This window comes from Neovison vison, chromosome 1, assembly GCF_020171115.1.
Source record: "Neovison vison isolate M4711 chromosome 1, ASM_NN_V1, whole genome shotgun sequence".
In the NCBI taxonomy this organism is placed as follows: domain Eukaryota; kingdom Metazoa; phylum Chordata; class Mammalia; order Carnivora; family Mustelidae; genus Neogale; species Neogale vison.
Genome location: NC_058091.1, coordinates 102,832,281 through 102,842,770, shown reverse-complemented (window position 1 = coordinate 102,842,770; position 10,490 = coordinate 102,832,281).

Below are 10,490 nucleotides of genomic sequence, written 5' to 3'. Positions count from 1 at the left end.
CCGCATCTAATTGAAGAGTGGAAAGGAACTCGCAGCGGCGGCGCTTGCGGTCCTATAAGCTGTTACTGCACTGAAGCAGTGTCCTAGATGACCTTTCCCTCTAAATCACTGTTTCCCTCTCCCCACCTTTCTTTTTTCTGTTTTTCCCTTTTCTTTTTATAGAAATATTGGTCTAGATAATCTAGATCAGTGGTGTTAAAATGCTCTTTCATTGTTTGCTCAGATCCTTACCAAATTAGCGGCCGACTTTTTTCTTCTCATTATTTGCACGTGAATCATTGCGAACAGATAGTTTATGAAAACAAATATTTACTGAAGATATTTTTTATAAAGATTTTATTTATTTACTTGAGAGAGGGACGCACAGGTAGGGCGTGGGGGAAGGGGGAGACGTCGACTGTGCTGAGCCGGGAGCCCTGGTGGGGCTCATCCCAAGACCCTGGGATCGTGACCTGAATCGAAGGCAGATGCTTAACCGACTGAGTCTCCCAGGCGCCCCCTGGCGATATTATTTCAAACCTTTTCCTCCTAGCCCAATGAGCCCAAGATCACCTAACAAATCTGCAGTCCCACAAAATCACATTTATGAATTTGACTGTGGCCTGCTATGAATGACATCACACAACAGAGGAGCTATGAGGCATGTTACAAGACAAAGGAATAGAGTTATTAGGAAATTTTAAGGAAGGGTAGAGGTAGGTGAAACTTTTGTGAAGCAGTATTTTTTTTTTAATTTTTTTTCCAATTTATTTATTTTCAGAAAAACAGTATTCATTATTTTTTCACCACACCCAGTGCTCCATGCAAGCTGTGCCCTCTATAATACCCACCACCTGGTACCCCAACCTCCCACCCCCCCCCCCCCCCCGCCACTTCAAACCCCTCAGACTGTTTTTCAGAGTCCATAGTCTCTCATGGTTCATCTCCCCTTCCAATTTACCCAAAAACACATACCCTCCCCAATGTCCATAACCTTCCCCCCTTCTCCCAACCCCCCTCCCCCCAGCAACCCACAGTTTGTTTCGTGAGATTAAGAGTCACTTATGGTTTGTCTCCCTCCCTATCCCATCTTGTTTCATGGATTCTTCTCCTACCCACTTAAGCCCCCATGTTGCATCACCACTCCCTCATATCAGGGAGATCATATGATAGTTGTCTTTCTCCGCTTGACTTATTTCGCTAAGCATGATACGCTCTAGTTCCATCCATGTTGTCGCAAATGGCAAGATTTCGTTTCTTTTGATGGCTGCATAGTATTCCATTGTGTATATATACCACATCTTCTTGATCCATTCATCTGTTGATGGACATCTAGGTTCTTTCCATAGTTTGGCTATTGTGGACATTGCTGCTATAAACATTCGGGTGCACGTGCCCCTTTGGATCACTACGTTTGTATCTTTAGGGTAAATTCCCAGTAGTGCAATTGCTGGGTCATAGGGCAGTTCTATTTTCAACATTTTGAGGAACCTCCATGCTGTTTTCCAGAGTGGTTGCACCAGCTTGCATTCCCACCAACAGTGTAGGAGGGTTCCCCTTTCTCCGCATCCTCGCCAGCATCTGTCATTTCCTGACTTGTTGATTTTAGCCATTCTGACTGGTGTGAGGTGATATCTCATTGTGGTTTTGATTTGTATTTCCCTGATGCCCAGTAATATGGAGCACTTTTTCATGTGTCTGTTGGCCATCTGGATGTCTTCTTGGCAGAAACGTCTGTTCATGTCCTCTGCCCATTTCTTGATTGGATTATTTGTTCTTTGGGTGTTGAGTTTGTTAAGTTCTTTATAGATTTTGGACACTAGTCCTTTATCTGATATGTCGTTTGCAAATATCTTCTCCCATTCTGTCAGTTGTCTTTTGGTTTTGTTAACTGTTTCCTTTGCTGTGCAAAAGCTTTTGATTTTGATGAAATCCCAAAAGTTCATTTTTGCCCTTGCTTCCCTTGCCTTTGGCGATGTTCCTAGGAAGATGTTGCTGCGGCTGAGGTCGAAGAGGTTGCTGCCTGTGTTCTCCTCAAGGATTTTGATGGATTCCTTTCTCACATTGAGGTCCTTAATCCATTTTGAATCTATTTTTGTGTGTGGTGTAAGGAAATGGTCCAATTTCATTTTTCTGCACGTGGCTGTCCAATTTTCCTAACACCATTTATTGAAGAGGCTGTCTTTTTTCCATTGGACATTCTTTCCTGCTTTGTCGAAGATTAGTTGACCATAGAGTTGAGGGTCTATTTCTGGGCTCTCTATTCTGTTCCATTGGTCTATGTGTCTGTTTTTGTGCCAGTACCATGCTGTCTTGATGATGACAGCTTTGTAATAAAGCTTGAAGTCCGGAATTGTGATGCCACCAACTTTGGCTTTGTTTTTCAATATCCCTTTGGCTATTCGAGGTCTTTTCTGGTTCCATATAAATTTTAAAATTATTTGTTCCATTTCTTTGAAAAAGATGGATGGTACTTTGATAGGAATTGCATTAAATGTGTAGATTGCTTTAGGTAGCATAGACATTTTCACAATATTTATTCTTCCAATCCAGGAGCATGGAACATTTTTCCATTTCTTTGTGTCTTCCTCAATTTCTTTCATGAGTACTTTATAGTTTTCTGAGTATAGATTCTGTGCCTCTTTGGTTACATTGCACCCCAAACCATAAGATACCTGTGAAGCAGTATTTTGATAGGTAGACAATTAGGGCTGTTTGTAAAGAGTTCAAGGTCGCGTCTAGACTACAAAGTAGCCCCAGAATCCTGTTAACTTGAAAACTGCAGAGATAACATAGATAGTGATTGTTGGCCCATAATCACCTTATCTGGAGCTCTGCCCTTGGTTTGGTGTGAAGCTAGTTTTCTGTGTCACAGGGATCAGCCAAGGGAGGGATATTTCATTCTTACTAATAGATATTCAAACAACAAAGCTGTTACTCCATGATTTTAGAGAACACATTTTCTCATTTTGTAAATAAGAAAGCAGTAGTCACCAAGGTCACCTTGACTCTACAAGTGCAGTATGTCTTTGGGAGAAATACTGTCTGTTAATTTTTCATCTGACTTTATCTCTCTGTCTGTTTTTTGAGCCCAGAAGATATTTACTTTCTCATTTGGAGGTCTGTTTTTGCTGGTGTAAATGAGAACATGGCATTTGATTACTTACGTTGGTAGCTAGTATTTGATGGATCTGTTTGATTTCTCCACAGTGCACAACTGCAGGTGCATTTGTACAAACTAAATTTGGGACTTGCAGATGAAAGTTGAGAAAAAGAAACATCTGCTAAGATGATAAACCCAAAAGCTGCATGTAAATTAACCATTTTTAAATCTCTTAAATGTCTAGATGAGATTTGAATTTAAACAATTTTTCTAATGTGCTGGTGAGAGTTCCGTGGAATATATACTGTGAATGGATGCAGGTGGGAGTCATTCAGTTAAGTTCTTGGAAAACAAACAGTAAATATGTGGCTGTAGCCCAAATATGCTCATGCCTCTCAATTCAGTAATTGTTGCAGGGATAGTTTTCTCTCTTTATCTCTCTTTTTTAAGATTTTACTTATATATTTGAGAAAGAGAGAGCATGCCCGAATGAGTGGGGGTGGGGTAGAGGGAGAAGGACAAGCGGACTCCCAGCTGAGAAAGGAGACCACCCCAAGGCTTCATCCTGGAACACTGAGATCATGATCTGAGCTGAAGGCAAATGCTTAACCAACTGAGCCACCCACATGCCCTTGGAATAGTCTTTTTCATTTTACATATTCTAATAGATGCATGGTGATATCACTTAAATTTGCATTAACCTAATTACTAATAATTTTGAAAATATTTTTATGCATTCATTTGCCATCCATATATATATATACTCATTGGTCATGCCTTTAAGGTCTTCTGCCCATTATTTAAATTAGTTTCTTTATTGAATTTTAAGAATTGTTTATTCTAGATTCAAGACCTTAAGAGATATGTGATTTCCAAATATTTTCTCCCAGTCTGTAGCTTGCCTTCCCATTTTCTAAAAATTTTCTTTCAGTGAGAAGTTTCTACATTTGACAAAGTCTAATTTATGAATTTTTACTTTACTTGGTCATGCTTTTGGTAGTATATCTAAGAAATCTTTGCATAAGCAAAGTTACAAATATTTTTGTCTTTGTTTTCTTCTAGAAATTTATAATTAGGTTTTAATTTTAGGTCTGTGATCCATTTTGAGTTCATTTTTACCTATGACAGGTATGGGTTGAAGTTCATGGTTTTGCATATGAATGTACAAATATTTCAGCACCCAGTGTTGACAAGATTATCCTTTCCTCTCTGAATTGCCTTTGTACCTTTGCCAAATACCAGTTGTTCATATATCTGTGGGTCTGTTTCTAAACTTTTATTATGTTCTGTTGATGTATTTCTATCTTGACACCAGTACTATGCTGTCTTGATTACTGTAGCTTTGGCAATAAGTCTTGAAACCAAGTGGTGTTAGTCTTCCTGCTTTAATCTTTTTCAAATTTTCAGTTTTCTTTAATATCTCTCAGCAACATTTAGTATTTTTCAGTATAAATATTTCACACATCTTGTCAGGTTAGTCACTAGGGATTTCATATTTTTTGATGCTCTTGTAATTGGTATAGTTCTTCAAAATTCAATTTGACTTTTTAAATGGCTCAATAGTATTCCACATTGTTTCTATCCTGTCATTTCTCAACAGACACTTAAATTCTTTCCAGGTCTCAGTTATTGTGAATAATGGTGCAATGAACATAAGAGTGCAGCTATCTCTTCAAGATACTAATTTCCTTTTCTTTGCATATATATCCTGAATTGGGATTGCTGGATCATACAGTAGTTCTATTTTATTTTCTTTTTTAGGGAGAAGGAGGAGGTTACAGGGGAAAGCAGAAGGAAAGAGAGAATCTTAAACAGACTTCACGCCCTGTGCAGAGTCCAATACAGAGCTTGATCTCAAGATCCTGAGATCATGACCTGAGCCAAAAATCAAGAGTTGGACGCTTAACTGAGAAACCCAGGTGACCCTCTATTTTAATTTTTTGAGGAACTTCATACTATTTTCTGTAATGGTGTGCCAATTTACATTTCCACCAAGAGTGGACAAGGGTTCTCTTTTCTCCACATCTTGGCCAATGCTTGTCATCTTTTGAATTTTTTACAATAACCATCTTATAGGCATGAGGTGATGTTTGACTCTGGTTTTGATTTGTATATTCCTAATGATTAATGACATTGAGCCCTTTTTATTTTTAATTTTTAAAAAATTTTATTTATTTATTTGAGAGAGAGAGAGAGCATGAGTGGGAAGTAGGGGAAGAGGGAGAAGCTCAGCAGGGAACCCGATGTGGGGCTTGATTCCAGGATCCTGGGATCACGGCCTGAGCAGAAGGCAGATACTTAACCAACTGAATCACCCAGGTACCCTGAGCCCTTTTTAATATAACTGTTGTCCATTTGTATGTCTTCTTTGGGAAAATGTCTATTCAGGTCCTCTGCCCATTTCTTACTTGGAGATTTTTTTGCTATTGAGTTTTATAAGTTCCTGTATATTTGGATATTAACCTGTTATTGGATATGTGGGTTTATAAATATTTTCTCCCATTCTGTAAGTTTAACTTTTCATTTTATTAATTATTTCCCTTGCTGTGCAGAAGCTTTTTAGTTTTATATGGTCTACTTGGTTATTTTTGCTTTTGGTTTCTATGCTTTTGGTGTCATAACCAAAAAAATCATTGTCAAGACCAATATCAATGAGCTTTTCCCCTGTTTTCTTCTATTAGATTTACAGTTTCAGGTTTAAATTTTTTTTTTAATTTTTAAAATTTTTTAAAGATTTTATTTATTCATTTGACAGCCAGAGATCACAAGTAGGGAGAGAGACAGGCAGAGAGAGAGAGGAAAGAGAGAGAGCTGAGCAGAGAGCCTGATGTGGGGCTCGATCCCAGTACCCTGGGATCATGACCTGAGCTGAAGGCAGAGGCTTTAACCCACAGAGCCACCTAGCTGCCCCCAGTTTCAGGTTAAGTCTTTATTTTTAAATGAAGTATAATTGAGATACCATATTATTTTAGTTTCAAGTGAACAGCACAGTGATTTCTAACTCTACCACCATTCTCATATGTATATACATGTTTAAGGCTCCATGCCCAATGTGGGGCTTGAACTCACAGCCCTACAATAAAAGTCATAGCCTTTATCAACACAGTCACTCAGGTGCCCCCTTCCCATATTTTCAATTCCACTATAACAAAGAGTCTTACCTTCTCCCTTACTTTTTGACTTATCCATTATTATGATTCATGGATTTCTATTTTATTTGGTGGGTTGTAATTTTTGATCGCTCATTGCTATTGCAGAAATAAAACTGTATTTTATTGAGGTATGGTTGACAAAATTATGTATATTTAGGTGTACAATATATTTTGATGTTATACATTATGAAATGCCACAATTAAGCTAATTAATATATTCATCAGCTTACATAGTTAGCATTTGTGTGTGTGTGTGTGTGTGTGTGTATGTGTGTGTGGTGAGAACCCTTAAGACCTCTTCTTAGAGCACCTGGTTGGCTCAAGCTGTTAGAACATGTCTTGCCCTTGGGATTATAAGTTCAAACCCCATGTTGGATGTAGAGCTTACTTAAAAAAAAGAAATCTTCTCTCTTAGCAAATTTCAAGTATATAATACATTTTTATTTTAGTCACCATGCTATACATTAGGTTTCCTGAACATACGCCTCTGATAACTGAAAGTTTATTCCCTTGTACCAACATCTCCCCATTTCCCCCATCCCTACAATACCTGGTAACAACTGTTCTATTTTCAATTTCCTTGAGTTCAACTCTTTTACGTTTCACATATGAGGTCATATGTGAAACATATCTGTCTTTCTGGCTTATTTTGGTTAGCATAATGTCTTCCAGGTATATCCATGGTGCTGCAAATGGCAGGATTTCCTTCCTTTTTATTATATTTAATTAATTAATTTACTTTAAAAAGGTTTTATTTATTTATTTGTCAGAGAGAGAGAGAGAGCACACAAGCAGACAGAGTGGTAGGCAGAGGCAGAAACAGGCTTCCCCCTGAGCAAGGAGCCCAATGAGGGACTTGATCCTAGGACCCTGGATTATGACCAGAGCCAAAGCAGCCACTAACAGACTGAGCCACCCAGGCATCCCTCCTTCCTTTTTAAATTTAAATTTTCATGTCTGTTTATTCTTCTTTAATTTTGAACAGTTTCTTTCTCAACCTTTCCTTGTCTTTCACATCATTGACATTTTTGGAGAATATAAGCCAATTATTTTATAGAATGTTCCTCAGTTTATGTTTGTTAGTTTTTCCTCATGATCACGTTCAGGTTATATCCCTGGCCAGAATACTACTGTGATCTTGTGTTGCTTTTAAGGATTCACATTCAGAGATACATGATATTTGTCTGTCTCTTATTGATGATGAGGATTATTGATAATAATCATCTGGTCAAAGTATTGTCCACTTTCTTCCACTTTTTCTGCTGCACATATAGATTTTTCTCCTTGTAATTTATGATCAATCTGTGATTTAATATGCCGAGAACATGCAAATATTCTCTCCTCATGAAACTTAAACTTCAATATTTAGTATCCTCTGATGATTCTTGCCTGATCAATCTTTACTCTGATAGTTGTAAATAGTAATTTTCTAACTCTACCACCCTTTCCATATTTTTAATTGACATTTTGCTATAATAAAGGGTCTTCCTATCTCTCTTACTTTTTGATTTATCTATTAATTTTTATTATGGATTCATAGATTTCAGTTTTATTCAATGGGTAATAACCCATTAACGTCCTAATTTATTTTGGTGCTCAGATGGTCCCAGGTTTGGCCAGTTGGAGTCCTTTTTGCAGCCTCATGTGGCCATCATTCTTTGAGCAGGCCCTTACTTTTTGGCAAAATATACAACGTTTCACGAACATTTGGTACCTTCTCAGCTCCCGCCCTGGAATCCGCCATTTCTACAAGGAACGCTTTATCTTTTGGTGGAAAATGGTATTTAAAAATTAAGATCTGAGAAAAACGGATACAGGCCACCTTTAACAAAAGGATAAAAGATAGTACCTATACTCAAACCCCAAAGTTTCTTTCTTTCTTTCTTTTTTTTTTTTTAAGATTTTATTTATTTATTTGACAGAGAGAGATCATAAGTAGGCAGAGAGGCAGGCAGAGAGAGAGAGAGGAGGAAGCAGGCTCTCCGCTCAGCAGGGAGCCCGATGCGGGACTTGATCCCAGGACCCTGAGATCATGACCTGAGCCGAAGGCAGCAGCTTAACCCACTGAGCCACCCAGGTGCCCCCCAAAGTTTTTTTCTTAATCCTAGGAATCAAAAATAAGCTTAGTGCCAAAAGCTTAACAAAGCTCAGAGCTAAGATGCAGTGTAAAACTTATCTCACCATTATGGGTAAAGTGACTTTGAATGGGTGCAGACCCAAAGATTCTCAGATGTGCTCATTCTTATCATATTAAAGAGTATGGAAACTGGGATCTCAGCAGAATCTAGGTAGCCCCTTCAAATTGTTAAAACTCTAACAATAGAGGAACATCAGTGACCTGCCTATGTCATAATAAACCAAGTACATTTAGCTTGCTGCAGCAAGCGAGAACTCCCCACAGGCAAAGTTTAGGAACATTTAATCTGGAAGTTAGGGAGGACTTTTAAAATAAGTAGTAGGTGCTTACAGGGCAGAATAAATGTCTTTTCTTCTAGGGCAAAATAAATAAGTGTTAATACTTGGATCAAGTGCTCTAAGAGGGTTTTTTAAAAAAATTATTTATTTGAGAGAGTAAGAGAAATCACAGAGAGGGAGAAAGAGAAGCAGACTTGCCACTGAGCAAGAACTCCATTGTAGGGCTCCATCTAGGACTCCAGGATCATGACCTGAGTTGAAGGTACCCCAGGGACCCCAGGAAGAATCAGTTTTGTAAAGAGAAATTCCCCCAATGTTACAAAGTGACTTAAGGAAAATCCACCCCCACAAAATTTAGTATTTTTGTTTTTGAGAGTAAAAGTTGAAAGAAGGATTTAAAAATTCATCTAGAGGGGCACCTGGGTGGCTCAGTGGGTTAAAGCCTCTGCCTTCGGCTCCCATCATGATCCCAGGGTCCTGGGATCAGGCCCCACATCGGGCTCTCTGCTCAGCAGGGAGCCTGCTTCCTCCTCTCTCTCTGCCTGCCTCTCTGCCTACTTGTGATCTCTGTCTGTCAAATAAATAAATAAAATCTTAAAAAAAAAATTCATCTAGAGGAAGGGTGCCTGGGTGACTTAGTTGGTTAAGTGCCTGACTCTTGATTTCAGCTCAGGTCTTGATCTTAGGGTTGTGAGTTTAAGTCCTGTAAAAAATACTCATGAGAAAAATGATGTCATAGAACAGATGAAAATACTGACCACACTGTCCATTATAAGGTTAAAAAATATTTTTAAATTTATATACATAAAAGATATATATATATATGATATCTATCTATGTATCTAAATAGATAGATATTTTAGGATTCCATCTACTAGGTAAATATCTTTTTTTTTTTTAAACTTTATTTGTGAAGGGGCACCAGGGTGGCTCAGTGGGTTAAAGCCTCTGCCTTCAGCTCATGATCTCGGGGTCCTGGGATTGAATCTTGCATCAGACTCTCTGCTCAGCGGGGAACCTGCTTTCCACCGCCCCCCCACCCCACCCCAGCTTGCCTCTGCCTACTTGTGATCTCTCTCTCTGTCAAATAAATAAATAAAATCTGAAAAAAAAAAAAAGATTTTGTTTGTGAGAGAGAGAAAGAGTGTGAAAGAATATGTACAAACAGGGGTGCGTAGCAGGTTGAGGGAGAAGCAGCAACCCCCTCCGCCCCGGGACAGGGAGCCTAACTCCGGACTGGATCCCAGAGCCCCAGGATCATAACTCAAGCCAAAGGCAGACCTTCAACTGACTGAGCCACCCAGGGATCCCTACTAGGTAAAAATCTCAGTGTAACTATAATGTAGAAAATCATATATTAGTAAGTTTTTCTTTGAGATTTAGGAGTGCTTATTGTGGATATACAAAGTCTTTCTCCTTCAGATAACATAAAAACATTCACATATTTCTTTTTGATCTCAGTCCAAGTTTTGTATTTTATTAATCTGGAATTTTTTATGAAATATAGTTTGAAGTAGGAACATAATTTTTTTAAAAAAAATTTTTATTTATTTATTTGACAGAGAACACAAGTAGGCAGAGAGGCAGGCAGAGAGAGAGAAGCAGGCTCTGCACTGAGCAGAGAGCCCGATGCGGGGCTCGATCCCAGGACGCTGGGATCATGACCTGGGCCAAAGGCAGAGGCTTTAACCTGCTGAGCCACCCAGGCGCCCCCATAATTATTTTTTATTTACCAGTTACCTCAGTATCATTTATTGAATATACCTTCCTTTCTCTACTTATTCAAGGTTCTATTTCAATCATATTCTAAATTGGTATGTATGTGAATATATAACACATGC